At 40.3% G+C, this 16,761-nt stretch overlaps 1 protein-coding gene across 1 annotated transcript in view; it reads left to right on the plus strand.

The window, feature by feature from the left end:
- Spata16 (spermatogenesis associated 16) overlaps positions 1-16,761 on the plus strand; it is a 286,800-nt gene that overhangs the window by 235,584 nt on the left and 34,455 nt on the right. The window lies entirely within an intron of this gene.

The following is a 16,761-nucleotide window of genomic DNA, read 5'->3' on the forward strand; positions in this document are numbered from 1 at the left end:
TGTAGGAAAATGTAAGGGTTGGCAATGGCTAGGTCTCCAGTCCAGCTCCAGGTAATACATTCTGATTGTTCTCGTCCTCACTAAGTTTCCTCCCATCCCTTTGTGGGATCCTGAGGTCAGAAAACATAAAAGGATCCAAACAAAGAAGGCTTTGGTCTGAAAGGAAACACCCAGCCAGGAGGCCTCTTGTGAATCAGAAGAGGCCCCATGCTCTGAAATCAACTCATAAATCTGAAGAAACGAAATCAACAGAATTCATAGATACTTGAGTGACCACACAACAGAAAGGGTATTAGTATCAGGGATACCTTGCTGAACAGAAGCAGTGTGGTATATGAATGGCTCTATATGAATGTACATGAATGGCTGTGAACAACCTGCTTTCATAACCTATGGCAAGAGATGAGAACACCAGGTCTGGGAGATCAGAAAACCATCTGTGTGAATGTGGTAGTTCTACAACATTTAAAAATTAGCACTCATTACCTAGGTGAAAGGAAAGATTGGAAGGTGGGAAGATACCTTAGTGGGTAAAGTACTTGGAGTATGTGGACATGATTTTAACTCCCAGACAATATCTTTTTTAAAAAGCCATTTGTGATGATGAACACTTGGCATCCTACGGCAGAGGAGGTGGAGACAGGCCGCTCCCTGGGACTCAGTGGCCAGCCAATCAAGCTTACTTAGTGAGTTTTAACCAGTCAAAGACCCTGTCTCCAAAAAAGGTGGATGGCAGCTGAAAAAATGTTGCCCAAGGTTGTCCTCTGGCCTCCAGCCTACAAATTCCTATACACACAGAGAGAGGTGGGGAGGGGAGGGAGAAAAAGAGAGAAGGGTGGAACTTTTCAAAACAAAGTGAAAAATGTGCACCATGAACACAAAGAACTAATCCTGTGTATCAGTTACTTTTCTACCACCATGATGAAGCACCATGATGACTAAGGAATATTATAAGAGAAAATGTCTTTTAATTGGGGACTTGCTTACATCTTCAGAGTGCTAATTCATGATAATTATAGCAGAAAGGGTGGTGGCAGGTAGTCAGGCATGGTGCTGATGTGCACCATGATCTCAGGCAGAGAGAGAGAATGACTGGGCCTGTCATGGGCTTTTGAAGCCTAAATTCCTAACTCCAATGACATATCTTCTCTAGCAAAGCCATACCTCCTAAATCTTCCCAAAACAGTCCCACTGATTAGGGACCGTGCATTCAAACACATGAGCCTATATAGGGCCATTCTCATTCAAACCACTACAACATCTTATGGAAGATTTATTTGGGGCTTACAATCCCAGAGGGGAAACCATCACAGCAAACAACCGGTCGGAAGACAGGAGGACATGAGCTGTAGCAGCAGCTGAGAGCTTATATCTTGAACCACAAACAGAAAGCAGAGAGCACACTCCAAATGGCACAAGTCTGCCCCCAGTGTGATGGTTATTCTTGGTTGTCAACTTGACAATATCTGGAATTAACTATAACCCAAAAGTAGAGGGCATGCCTCATCTGTGAGGGATTACTGCGTAACTCAGCATGGGAAGATCTACTACTAATCCAAATTTCTGAGGTAAAATTACACACCTTTAATCTAGCTCTTTAATCCAGATTGAATCTGGGTCTTGCCTTCTACTGAAATCCTATATAAAGACACAGAAGAAGGAAGTTTTTGCCCTTTGCCTGCTTGCTCTTCCCTTGCTGAGACATCCATTTCTTCACTGGCAGTAGGCCTACTTCTTTGGGACTCTACCATATACTGAAGACCAGCTGAACTGAACATTTACTAGATTCGTGGACTTTAAATTTATTGCCAGCCATTGTTAGATTACTGAACCACAGATTGAAAATCATTCTAATCTGAGTTGACTGGTCCAAGCCTGAGAACTAGCTGAGGCTTCCTATGAGAGTCCAGACCTCTTCTAATCAGACCAAGAATTTTTCTGCAAAGCTCCATGATTCTAGAACATCAAGATCAATTACGTGGTTCACTGGGATGCATAGTCTTTGAGTCTGAACAAGTGCTTGTTTGAGTTACTACATCAATCCAGCTTCACAATATCCTTTCTTTGAAATTTCATCAAAATAAATTGCTTTTATCTGTACAAAAAAAATCATTCTAATAAATTCCTTTCTATATGTATAAAGAAAGATTCATCTATGAATGTTGTTACTCTAGAGAACCCTGACTAATACACCCCGAGACATACCTCCTCTCGAAAAGCTATACCTCCTAATCCTTCCTAAACAGTTTCATGAACTGGGTACCAAGTATTTGAATAGTTGAGTTCATGAAGGTCATTCTCAATCAAACCACCATGCCATGTGTATATACAGCCAAAGCACTCCTACAGAAAGAACAATAAGGAATGGTGTCAAGATATTTGCTTGAGCAAGACAGGCTCTGTAGAGAGACTTTTTGGTGCCATTTACCAAAGGAAGGAAGTATTACAGGGGTGACTTTGGCTAATAATATAAATTGCTTTAGAGTGTAACCAGGAGAGACAAGCCACACTAGATAGCTAAATGAGAATTTAATACAAGAGATAAAGGCAGGTGCTGGCCAGAATGGCAACCTGAGTTTAATTCCAGGGAGCCACATGTTGGAAGAGAAGACTGACTTCTATTAGCTGTCCCTTGACCTCCACACATATGTCATGTATGTGTGTGCATGGATAGGGTAGAAATGAGAAAAGTGTAGTTTTTAAGATAAATAACTAGGAAGTTGTTAAACAAGAATAAAAAGAGAGAGAAAATACAGAAAATCAGTGCCGTTCGGTGGAGCCAGGGATCCAAGAGAAAGGGTTGGAGTGACAAACTCTAAGAAAATTGGATCAGAAAATTGTCAAGTCAAAACTCAGGCATCAGGTGCTACGTGCTGCTGTCACTCCTGGGTCTCAGAAGTCTAAGAAAGGTTCCAGAAGGGCTGGGCCACAGACTCTTGAGAGTGATACACTCACCCACTGATACTGTAAAGTCATGAGGAGTTCAGTGGTCTGTGGAGGAATTCTCTAGTTTTTGAGAAAACTAGGTTCAGAAGCAGTATGTATTTCTGTACTGGAGATAGCTCTTCTGCTGAGATGCTCACAGAAGACAGGAATAATTGGAATGCAGAGAGGAAGGAGCAAGCCTGTCCTTCTCTTTCATTCCTCTGTTGACAGAGACTAACACCTGGCAAAGCAGAGGTGGGGTTTGTAGAGAACTGGCCCTAGTATCACAGTGGACCATAGAAAAGTGGGTTTGGAGAAGAGAGAATATAGGTTTATTAGAGAGTGTATTAAACTTAGGTGCTGTCAAGATGTATAAGGGGAAAAACGGAACCTGAAGTTCTGGATAAAAACTGAATGAAGGTGATAAGGAATGAGAAGACAAGAGGGGGATGAGAAGGAAGAGAAAGGACTGACTAGAGATTTAAGTTTCTAGGTCCTTGGCCAGTTGATGTTGAGCGAAATCATGTGAGTGGCTGACACTGGTAAGGCAGGTGTGTAAGAAGAGAAGAGAATTGTGAAGGGCACATTTCAAACTGTGAGAGAGAAATCCACAAAGGAGAGTAAGAGCTTGGGAAAGATTAAAGCTGAAGGTTAAGGAAATTCAATACAGAAGAGTCAGCAACATTACCAACTGTTTCTACCAGGTATACAAAATAACTGTTTAGAACAGGGATCAGCAAATTATAAGCTGCAGGTCACGTTCAACATAGCAGCTATTTCTGTTCATAAAGTTTATTGTTTGCAGCCATGCCTTTCATTTCTAGGTAGTCTGGGTCAACGCAGCCACTGTAATCACTCACCAAGTCAAAACTGTTTACTATCTAGCTGTATGGAGAGGACTGCAGTTGGATTCCAGTTTACAATATCCCAGAAATATTTCATCCACTGCGTAAATATTTACAAATCCAGGTGTTTATGGAGCCACTGCCAAGTGACTGAATCCTAGGATCAGACCAAGAAGATGGAAGAGACATTAACATCTTTCTGCACCTTTTGAAAATGCTTCTTGTACTTGGCAATAAGCTACTGTTCACAGTGCCTACGTTCATGGGCACACACCTAGCTGTGTCTAATTCTTTTGTCTCTGCCTCAATTATCTGGGCTGTGTAGCAAACTACCCTAAATGAAATGCTTTAAAAGAAAATCATTATTATCTCTCTGATCTATACATTGGTCAGACTCTATCAGATGGTTCTCAAAATTTCTCTCCCCTGGTTCAATCTTAGGGCTTGAGTGTATAGGTCTGACATCTGTGAATGTTCCAAGATGGCTACCTCATATGGCTGACAACTGACACTGGTTGGCTGAGACAGTTGCCTGTATGTAGGTCTCCTGAGTGAAATAGGCTTTAACCCAGTGTCTCACTGGACTCCAAGAGGACAATTCAAGAGAAAGGAAGTGAAAGCATTCAGTCTTCAAGAGTTGCCTTCTTTCTACATCAGTTTCTGCAATATTGTGCTGCTATAAGCAGTGACTGGCCAGCCTAGACCTAGATGGAAAAATAGATGCTGCTACCAAGAAGATAGGGGTGACCATCTCAGAGACAAGGTACAACCATGGAGTGTCTCTGTATCCTGGACTGGAAAACATAACTTAAAACAAGCAGAGATCAAGTCATGCAAGTCAAGCAAGGATAGCCAAGTCAAGGCCTCCCAAAATTATAACATAACTGATCCCACACCACACACCCAACCAGTGGGTGTTTAGTAGATGGCTAGAAAGACTCATTGGTGAACAGCCAGTCTTTCCAAATTAAAAGCCCTGCTAATGATCATGAACTTCTAAATAGAAGCTCCTGGGAGACCTTTAGGAAGATGTGAATGGAAAGAACAGGGTGCCAAATTTTTCCCAGGGGCTTTTAATTTGGCTAATGCAACTCAACAAAGTATGATGGTATCACTCTCAGACAATTCCAGTAGCAAGTAAGTAATTTCCTTTTACTGCTACAAAGTTAATTTGTGTGTGCAGGAAAAAAATAATTAAAAAAAAACTAATTGTACAAGCTGCACTGTGTTCTGAGCTCACTGGAAGTTGACATCAGCATCGCCACCTCTGAGATCTGTTATCTGTAATAGAAACAGCTGTTGTACCTAATGAAAGCACTTGAAATTTTCATTGGAAGCAGCAGAATTATAGCAGAAGCTGCTCATTCTACATAGTTAAAGGGTCTGTCAGAATCCCCATTACCTCACACAGTTTCCTGGGCTCCACATTGTTATAGGGCTATAAAAAAGAGAGGGGGGGTTATCATGCTGCAAGTGGATTCATGAGCACTGACCTCCTGTCTGTGTTTTTGTCTTCACACAGAAGCACAAAGTTCCCCAGAAGCAACAGCGCTTTCCCTGACTCACTAGGATTAAAATACATTCTTCATAGAGTTAGTTGTAGCATAGTGGCAGTGGCTGAAGTTTGACTCTGTGGAGTAGTTCTTTCTAGTAATTAACTCGAGATTAAGAGACATTCAGGTTGGTTTAGTGATACAGATACAAAATTGGGCAAGTCATGTTTAATAAAATAGCAAGCATTTTCTTACCCTGGAAAGTCCTATATACAGTGTGGCTAAGACTCTCAACACTGATTAGTTTTATTCTACAATAGAGTCTGAGGAAGCACTCTGTCTTGAATATCCCTAAAGCCCCAGTGATACTTTTCTCCTTTGTGTAAACAGAAAAAATATTCACTTAGCTTCCATTCTTTGTTAGACATTGTCCTAGACACCCAGATTCATTCATGAAGAATCAGTGCCCACCTACCATCTTCTGAAGCAGTTAACAAATCACCTGAAAATAAATATGTTATAGTGCCAAATGGGGGTAGGGAGAGGAAGGAAGCATGGTAGGAAAGTGAAAGGTGCCACATTCAGAAGATAATTGTGCAGATACAGGGTAGAACTCATTTTCAGTAAAGGAAAGATCAGGTGTAAGACCACCTTGTAGGCTGTGACCTATAAGGACAGCACGGTAACCACTGTAAATGAGTGAGAATCCTGAAATCTGCTATGAAAGAAAATAGAATGTTTTATCAGAAAAAATATACTTGAAAGCTGCCAGGGTGAGAAAGGCAAGGGAGAGCTATGTGTCTTAGTTCCTTTTCTACTGCGGTGATCAGCACTATGACTAAGGCATCTTACCAAAGGAAGGGTTTACGGGGGTACTTACAATCTGAGGCACTGAGTCCATGACTCCACCAACAGAGGACCAAATATTACGTTTATGAGCCTGTGGAGACCGTTCTCTTTCAAACCAGCATGCAAGAAAAGGTCATAACGATGATCCAGGAGAGAAAGCAGGAGCTTGTATTTGTTACTTTTTTTTTTTGTAGTTGCACTTAGAGCAATTTAAGGGATGGGGATTTATTTGGGCTCACAGTTAGAGAATAGGACCCATCCTGGCAAGGAAGCCACAGCAGCAGTGTTATGTATTTAATCACATTATGTCCACAGTCAGAAAGAAATGAAGACGGGTGTCCCACCTGATTTCTCTCTCAGTCCAGGACCCAGGCCCATGGAATAATGCCACCCACATTCAGAGTGATTCTCAATTAAACTTCCCTGGAAACACCCTCCAGACATACCCAGAAGCATGTCTCCTAAGCAACTATAAATCCATCAAAACGAAAACTAACCATCAGGCACTCTGAACTAGCAACCTGGAAATAAACTAAATCTGTCACAAATTAGGGCAAAATACCATTTTCCTTCTCTGGGCCTCAGTTTCTTTACCTGTAAAATAAGGATATTGGACTAGAAGAGCAGAAACCCTTCCCCAGCTGAATAAGTAGATAGATATCCAGAAAGGCAAAGCACCAAAATCAAAGAATAAAAGTATTTATGAGTTATTATGGAACATTCTCCTGTTTACATAGACCAACCCATTAATCTTCATCAGTACGTTGCCCAAAGTCACATAGCTAGTAGGTAATACAAGTTATGGCTTGAGCTGCCTTTGGGTCCTGAAATCTGTGATGGAAGTCCAGAATATATGATACCTGAAGAAGACCAGGTGATTATAGGCATTCCACCATATGTTCACTTTCAACACTGTGTTTGCATTCAAGTGTGAGACTGAGGCCAGGGTAGCCTCCAGTCAATGAGTAATTTGTATAGGATCCTCCTGCTTTGGTGTGACGTTTTCTATCATGAAACATTACTTAGCCACAAGCCACTATCTTCTGAGAAAGCCAGTATGTCCAGACCCGTTCCACTTTTAGGTCCTATGATTTTTGCTACTTACAACTGAATCCTTATGTCCAATGAAGCTGGATGGGTTGGGTTTTGGAGATTTTATTTTTAATTATGGATATTTGTGTTTCTCTGTGAAGGTGCCCATAAAGACCAGAAATGACCATCAGATTCCTCTGCAACTAGGGCTATAGGCAGGTTGTGAGTCACCTGATATGTGCAGTGTGTGATCTTAACCACTAAACCATGTCTCCAGCCCCTCCATGGAGGTTTAATGAAGGGTCCTAACTAGAACAATGGGAGGAGTATGAAAATAATGCTACATATTAATTTGGCACATCTGATTTCTTCTCGCTGCATCTCCAAATGTTAAACAATTCCCAAGGAAAAATTATTCTTGTCGTGTTCACAAAGCCTAATGTATCAGGAGAAGATCAGAATTTAACCTGCTAATTTTGTCTTCTGTCTCTGGATCACTCATCTGAGACTAGTGAGGGGAATAAACTTTGATATTTTAGAAGCAATGAGAGAAGTTTCCTCAAATATAGCCTCAGACCGGTGAGTTTTCATGAGTAGTTTTAAAGTAGGAAGACCACTTTAAAATTCGTCTGGTATTACAAAACTTCAATGAATCCAGCAAACAGAGTGTATGCATGTCTTCAAACACCCATATAAATGTACTGAAAATGATTTACATTTTTATATTCCTTTTCATCTCAAAGCCTTCCTTATGTACCTTACCCTTTGCCATCACACAGAAATGGCATTCACAGGCATATTCATTGTGCCCTTGAAGATGAACATGAGATAGGGTATGTGGCCCAGCAATGCAATTCTGTTGAAGCCTTGGCACAGATAGAGCAGAGGAGAGTGAATACAGATTGGAGGTGAGGCAGGGGTGCTTGGTTGAGGAGACAGAAGAGCAAACTGCAGCATTTTATTTACTCCGAAAATCAGCATTCAAGCCTGAATCCTTCCCGAGGTTCCTCTGGGAGATATTGTCCACACAGTCCCATCACTCACTGGCCAGTCAGCTAGGCTGACTATTGCGTGATGGGTTAGGAGTTTTGTATGTGCCCTTGTCTTTCCTGAGACTCAGCAGTGGTGCCGTTCATTTGCAAAGCAGGTTTTTCAACAATCAGGCTTTTCCTGTGTGTCTGGTTCTTTAATGAGTCTCCATAGATTTATTGCAATTTGACTGTGAGTCTTGCAACTTCTGGTTATGACTGTACTCATTACCATTCCCGTATTTCGTTATGGTGTGAGCTCTGAGCACAGCTAAGCAGTTCCGTCCGTGGCCTCATGCAGGTCATCTGGAGAACCGAGGTGCTCTTGTCGCTAGATGTGCTGGGAAGGGAAGGGATTACTCCAGGCACATCAGAAAAGACAAGACCAAAACTCCTCAAGGACAAGTCACTGCATTTAGAGATAAACAGATTCTATATTAATAGGTTTCCTGGCAAAGCTCTCTAGGAGAAGCATGTCCCTGAAGGCCTGCAGAAGCTCATGCTTATCATCAAAACCTGAGCTTTCAGGCAATGATACTATGACTGTCCTGTAGATGGTTCCTGTCAGTTGCCATCACAGGGCAGCACAGGTATAGATGACGAACTCTGGCTATCACTGATACCAACACCTTCTTTCCTCTTGTATGAAGGGACAAAGTGTGGAGTTAGTTTATGGCATTGGTACGCTTTCTATCACTCTGACAAAGCACAGGAGCTTTCTTTGGGCTCACAATTTCAGATGTCTCAGCCCATGGATGCTTGTCTCTGTTGCTTTGGCCATAGAGCAGTACAGCCAATCATGGTAGCAACACAGAATAAGATGTCTGTGCACCTGGTGGTAGCTGGAAAAAGAAGAGAGAGGCAGGGAGGGGCCAGGGCTCCAGTATCTTTTGAAGGACACACTTCTAATGACCTCACTTGTGCCCACTAAGCCCTGCCAACTGAGGACTTTACCACCCCTTGGTAACAGCACAGGAGACCAAGCCTTCAGCACACGAGCCTGTAAGAGATGGTCAAGATTCAAACCATAGCCTTCTGGGTCACTGTCCCTGCCAGCTGTTGCTTCTCATTCATTTTCCACCAACACTTGCTTTGCATCCAAACTGGGAAGCTCCCTTCCATCTTTAGTCTGCTGAATGTAGTGTCTTCTAAAACTTTGATTATTTGACAGGACATTTCAGCAACGTAAGTCTGATCCTTGGCCATGTCTAAACAGAGTTTTATCCAGATGTTGGCAAACTAGCCTGCTGTCATTCCAGTGAACCTAGCAAAATACGATTATCCAAGTATCATAGACTTACTGAAGCGTGCTTGGGATTAACTGTCACAATCAGAACAGGGTTGCAAAATCTATTTCAGAAAATAAAGCTAATACCGATGATGATAAATATTATCAGTGGTTATTAGTGATCTCAGAACATGCCATACACGTGCTAGTGTCATAACATCCAATGACTGCCACAACCCTGTAACACAGCTCTCATCACGATTCTGTGAAGGATGAGGGAAGTAGCGCGGTAAAATTCACCAGGAAGTAATCGCGCATCTGTACTGTGTGCTTTGATTCGGAGTCAGACTTGAGTCAGAGGGTCTCCTCCTCATCTGCAGCTGGTACATCTATGTTAAGACAAATACAGCTGTGAAAGGTATCACAAAGAATATTGCTTACTCCAAGCTCAGATTCTGTAACAGCCAATGGGACCAGCTTCGAGTCTTCTTTTTGGCTGAATGGATGGTAGCATCAGAGGCTGTGATGAGCCTCCTCCATCCTTCTCTAGACCACAGTTCATCGTCCATCTGAAACTTCACCTACACTGCTCTTCAGCATCTGCCTGGCCAATCCCAAACTCCAAAACCCACAACTCTTCCCTGAACTGTCCTGCTATTACTGTCTCCTTTGTGGACACACCATGCTTATCTTTCCCCTCTTCCTGCAACGATGGACTTCTAGGACGTGCTTACTGGGTGTTGCTGTGAGGTCTGCTCTCTGATGAGTCGTCTGAATCTGCATCCTAAGTTGCCAAAGGCTTTCAAAGGAAACAAAATCTCATAAGCACATATTGTTGTAACCTCTCTAAACATAACCATCCTGACACAAAAGGCCTTGGGTCTGACCATAAACCAGCATAGTGTTTATCTCGTCTCTCTCCCGGCTCTCTCCTTGCCTGACTGACTCTCAAGCTGATACAAGGAAGTGACTAAACATAAATTGGAAGTACGAATTTAACTCTGATTCCATCTGCATTTTCATCTTTGCAACATTTTCTCTTTTGTGTATTAATCATTTTATTTGTTTACATTTAAAATGTTATCTTCCTTCCGGATCTCCACTTCACAAGCCCCAACCCCATCCCCTTCCCCTTTACCTCTTTGAGGGTGCTCCCCCACTCACCCATTCCTGCCTCATGCCTCTAGAAAATTCCCTTTCACTGGGGCATCAAGCCTCCACAGGACCAAGTGCCTCCACTCCCACTGATGCCAGATGAAGCAATCCTCTGCCACAAATGTAGCAGGAGCCATAAACTGGCCCATGTATACTTTTGGGTTGCTGGCCGCTGGGAGCTCTGAGGGGTCCAGTTAATTGATACTGTTGTTCTTCCTATGGAGTTGCAATCCCCTTCAGCTCCTTCAGTCCTTCCCCTAACTCTTCCATTGGGGTCTCCGGGCTCAATCCGATGGTTGGCTGTGAGTATTTGTATCTGTCCTAGTCAGGGGCTGGCAGAGCTTCCTGAAGGATAGCCATACCAGGCTCCTGTCTGCAAGCGCATCTTGGCATCAGCAGTACTGTCAGAGTTTAGTGTCTGTGGATGGAACATATCACACAGTGGAACGATTTCTGGATGGCCTTTCCTTCACCCTCTGCTCCATTTTTGTCCATCCATTTCCTTTAAACAGGGACAATTCTGGGTTACAAAAAAATTTTTTTAGGTGGGTGGGTGGCCCCTTCTTCCACAGGAGACCATGTCTATCTACTAGAGGTGGTCTCTTCAGATTCTATCTCCCTGTTATTAGGAATTTTAGCTAATGTCATCCTCACTGAGTCCTGGGAGCCTCTCGAAACCCTGGCGTCTAGGACTTTCTAGTGGTTCCTCAAGTTCCCCCGCCCACCACTGCTATTTATTTCCACTTTTTCTCCTGGCACTCTGGACTTCTCTCCTGTCTCTTCACATACCTGGTCCTGCTCCCTACTCTTTTCTTCCCCCTCCCATCTCCTTTCAAGGTCCCTCTCTCCCGCTACCTTCCCTAATTATTTTGTTCCCCCTTCTAAATGGGTTTGAAGCCTCCACACTTTGGCTTTCCTTCTTGTTAAGCTTCATATGGTCTGTGAATTATAACATGACTATTCAGAGCTTTTGGGCTAATAGCCACTTATCAGTGAGTACATACCACGTAAGTCCTTTTGGGTCTGGGCTATCTCACTCAGAATGATATTTTCTAGTTCCATTCATTTGCCTACAAAGTTTGTGAAGTCATCATTTTTAATAGCTGAGTAGTATTCCATTGTGTACCACATTTTCTGTATCCATTCTTCCATTGCGGGACATCTGGGTTGTTTGCAGCTTCTGGCTATTATAAACAAGGATGCTATGAACATAGTGGAGCACGTGTCCTTGTTATTTGTTGAAGCATCTTTTGGGTATACACCCAGGAGTGGTATAGCTGGTTCTTCAGTTAAAACTGTTTCCAATTTTCTCAGAAACAGCCAAATACCAATTTGCAATCTCACCAAGAATGGAGGAGTATTCCTCTTTCTCCACATCCTCACCAACATCTGCTGTCACCTGCACTTTTTATCTTAGCCATTCTGATTGGTATAAAGTAGAATCACATAGTTGTTTGACTTGCATTTCTATGAGACTAAGGATGTTGAACATTTCTTTAGGTGTTTCTCAGCCATTTGAGATTCCTCAGTTGAGAATTCTTTGTTTATCTCCATGCTCCGTTTATTAATAGGATTATTCTGTTCTCTGGAGTCTAACTTCTTGAGTAATTTGTATATTTTGGATATTAGTCCTCTATTGGATGTAGGGTTGATAAAGATCTTTTCCAAGCCTGTAGGTTGCCATTTTGTCCTATTGATAGTGTTCTTTGCCTTTCAGTTTCAAGAGGTCCTATTTGTCAATTGTTGATCCTAGAGTCTAAGCCATTGGTGTTCTATTCAGGAAATTTTCCACTATGCCAACGAGTTCAAAGCTTTTTCCCACTTTCACTTTTATTAGATTCAGTGTATCTGGTTTTTAATGTGGAAGTTCTTGATTTACTTGGACTTGAGCTTTATACAGAGTTAAAAATGGACCAATTTGCACCCTTCTACATGCAGATCACCAGTTAGACCAGAACCTTTTGTTGAAAATGCTTTTTTTTTTCCCACTATATGGCTGTGCCTTCTTTGTCAAAAATCAAGTAACCATAGGTGTTTGGGTTTATTTCTGGGTCTTCAATTCTATTCCATCGATCAACCTGTCAGTCTCTGTATCAATACCATGTGGGTTTTGTCACTATTGCTCTGTAGTATAGCTTGAGGTCAGAGATGGTGAATTCCCCAGAAGTTCTTCTATTGTTAAAAATTGTTCTCAATATCCTTGGTCTTTTGCTCTTCCAGATGAAGTTGAGAATTGCTATTTCTATCTTGGTGAAAAGTTGAGTTGGAATTTTGGTGAGGATTTCATTGAATCTGTAGATTGCTTTTGATAAAATAGCCATTTTTACTATGTTAATCCTACCAATCCATGAGCATGGGAGATTTCCAAGAGCCTCCTGGCCTGAAGCAGGTTGAAACAGAACACGGAGTAGGACTCTGGTATCACTTTAAAGACTGATGGTCTCCAGATGTTCTAGCTCTCTAATTATACTGAAATGTTGATGATAACTTCTAAAACATCCTAAAAACTTTCTTGCTCTTTCAGGGGGTTAAAAGTCACTGGCTTAGGCAATTAATACCCGTAGCCTAACAGCAGGAACTGTGCAGCTCTAACTTTAAGCCTGCTAGTTGAAGTCTCAGAAAGAGAAGGAGACCCTGAAAACTGAATTTAGCATTTATTTCTAAGTTGTAAAAAATTTCCTATGAAAGCTCTCTAAGAAAAAAGAGAAAAACAAAATGATCCTAAGTGGGGTAAGGGAATATTCATGTGGCTCTCTTTGTCCTCAGCACTTATAATCTTTCGGAATGCATGATCACATGTTAAAATGTTCATCACAAGTTTACACATAAATTCTCATCATAAATTGTACTAGAAGATTACAACAAAGAATATTTATATGCATATACATTATCAGTTATCATCTACTAAACATTCATCACCCATCACCTGCCACAGCTCCACAGGTTCATTGAGAGTTAAAAATCATAACTAAGTTATTAGTGAAGTTTTATATACAAAAACCCAGTCAATATTTTATCTTCTGTCCTAGCGCCTATAATAAATCATAGTTCCCTTTTTATGACCTTTGGTTAATGATTTTACAACCTCTTGGAATGGGCTCTGATTAGTAGAAAGTCTGCTAAGAATCAGAAGCAATTAACTAGTGACACATGGGAGACAGACAAAGTTCTCATTGCAGTTTTGACTATCAGAAGGGACCTAAAATCAGTTCCACTATAAAATAACTTAGCAAATACTGATAAAATTTTAGGAATTCTTATAGAATTATCATTAACAATCAATCTATTAGTTCTAATCATCTATTTGTCTATATAGCATCATTACAAGACAGTACATTTTCATATATCTTCAGAGAACTTCTCAAATGGGTAGGCTAATATCTAGTGATTGTTGTATATGTTTTAATAATAACAGGAAAACCATATTAATAGCAAGAATCCTTCCTAAAATGATTTTCTTCTGGGCCTTGCCTATTAGAACAAATCTGTCCTAGATTATCTTAATCCAAGGCAGACCATCTCAGGAAGATCACCTGCTAGTTATTAGCTTGTCCTATGATGGCTCCTAACAGGAGATCTCATCTTCTGAGGTCTTCTTCAATTACTTTCTTCAGAGACTTGAAGTTCTTGTCATATAGATCTTTCACTTACTTGATTAGAGTTGTGCCAAGATATTTTATATTATTTGTGACTATTGTGAGAGCTGTTGTTTCCTTACTTTCTTTCTCAGCCCATTTTTCTTTTGTGTAGAGAAAGGCTACTGATTTGAGTTCATTTTATATCCAGCCACTTTGCTCAAGTTGTTTATCCACTGTAGGAATTCTCAGGTAGAATTTTTGGGGTTACTTATATAAACTATCAGATCATCTGAAAATACTGATGCCTTGATGTCTTCTTTTCCAATTTGTATCCCTTTGACCTCCTTTTGTTGTCTAATTGCTCTAGCTAGAACTTCAAGAACTATATTGAATAGGTGAAGAAGAGTGGGCAGCCTTGTCTTATCCCTGATTTTAGTAGAATTGCTTCAAGTTTCTCTCCATTTAATTTGATGTTGGCCGTTGGTTTGCTTATTGCTTTTATTATGTTTAGGTATAGTACCTTAAATTCCTGATTTTACCAAGACTTCTAATGTGAAGGGGTGTTGTATTTTGTCAGAGGTTTTTTTCAGCATCTAAAGAGATGATCATGTGATTTTTTCCTTTGAGTTTCTTTATATAGTAGACTACATTGATGGATTTCTGTATATTGAACCATCCCTGCATCCCTGGGATAAAGCCTACTTGATTGTGGCAAATGATCATTTTGATGTGCTCTTGGATTTGGTTTATGAGGATTTTATTGAGTTTTTTGCATCAATATTCAGAAGGGAAATAGGTCTAAAGTTCTCTTTCTTTTTTGGATCTTTGTGTGACTTATGTATCAGCATAAGTGTGGCTTTATAGAATGAATTAGATAGTATTCTTTCTGTTTCTATTTTGTGGAATAGTTTGAGAAGTATTGGTATTAGATCTTTTTTGAAAGTCTGATAGAAATCTGCACTAAAATCATCTGGCCCTAAGCTTTTTTTGGTTGGGACACTTTTAATTACTGCTTCTATTTCCTTAGATGTTGTGGTAATGTTTGAATAGTTTCTCTGGCCCTGGTTTAATTTTGGTATCTGATATCTGTCTAGAAAATAATCCATTTCATCTAGATTTTCCAGTTTTACTGAGTATAGGCTTTTGTAGTAGGATCTGGTGGGTTTTTTTTTTCTCAGCATCTGTTTTTATGTCTCCCATCTCATTTCTGATTTCATTAATTTGAATACTGTCTACATGCCCTTTAGTTAGTTTGGCTGAGGGTTTATATAGTTTGTTGATTTTCTCAAAGAGCCAGCTCTTGGTTTTGTTGATTCTTTATATAATTCTTTTTGTTTCTCCTTGTTGACTTCTGTTCTGAGTTTGATTATTTCCTGTGATCTACTCCTCTTAGGTATGTTTGCTTTTTTCTGTCCTAGAGCTTTCAGATGTGCTGTTAAGTTGCTAAAGTAGGATCTTCCCAATTTCTTTATGAAGGTACTTAGTACTATGAATTTTCCTTTTAGTACTGCTTTGATTGTTTCCCATAAGTTCTGGCATGCTATGCTTTCATTTTTGTTAAATTTTAGAAAGTCCTTAACTTTTTTCTTTATTTCTTCCCTGACCAAGTTGTCATTGAGTAGAGAGTTATTCAGTTTGCATGAGTATGTGGGCTTCCTGTTTTTTGTTTGTTTGTTTGTTTTGGGGTTTTGTTGTTGTTGTTGTTATTGAAGTCCATTGTGATCTTATAGAATGCATGGCATTATTTCAATCTTCTTGTATCTGTTGAGGCTTGTTTTGTGTCCAACTATATGCTCAATTTTGGAGAAGGTACCATAAGGTGCTGAGAAGAAGAAATATTCTTTTGGCTCTGTAGATATATCTGTTAAATTCATTTGGTTCATAACTTCTCTTAGTTTCACTGTGCCTCTGTTTTGTTTCTGTTTCTCAAATCTGTCCATTTGTGAGAATGGAGTGTTGAAGTCTTCCACTATTATTGTGTGAAGATCAATGTGTGTTTTGAGCTTTAGTAACTTTTTTTTTTACAAATGTGTGTGCCCTTACATTTGGGATGTAGATGTTCAGAATCAAGAGTTCATCTTGGTGGATTTTTTTCTTTGATGAGTATGAAGTGTCTTTCCCCATCTCTTTTGATAACTTTTGGTTGAAAGTCTATTTTATTAGATATTAGAATGGCTACTCCAGCTTGTTTCTTGGGACCATTTTCTTGGAAAACTGTTTTCCAGTCTTTTAGTCTGAGATAGTGTCTGTCTTTGTCACTAATGTGTGTTTCCTATATGCAACAGAATGCTGGGTCCTGTTTATATATCCAGTCTGTTTGCCTATGTTTTTTTACTGGTGAATTGAGTACATCAATGTTGAGAGATACAGAAGACCAATGATTGTTTGTTCCTGTCATTTTCATTGTTAGTAGCAGTATTATGTTTGTGTGGTTCTCTTCTTTTGGTTTCTTTGTGAAATGATTAATTTCTTGATATTTCATGGGTGTAGTTTCCCTCTTTGTGTTGGAGTTTTCTTTCCATTATTCTCTGTAAGGCTGGATTAGTGGAAATATATTGTTTAAATTTGGTTTTGTCATGGAATATCTTGGTTTCTCCATAAGACATGCCCCATTCTGTTATAAAATGG

This window comes from Grammomys surdaster, unplaced genomic scaffold (genome assembly GCF_004785775.1).
Source record: "Grammomys surdaster isolate TR1022 unplaced genomic scaffold, NIH_TR_1.0 62, whole genome shotgun sequence".
NCBI classification, from domain to species: Eukaryota; Metazoa; Chordata; class Mammalia; order Rodentia; family Muridae; genus Grammomys; species Grammomys surdaster.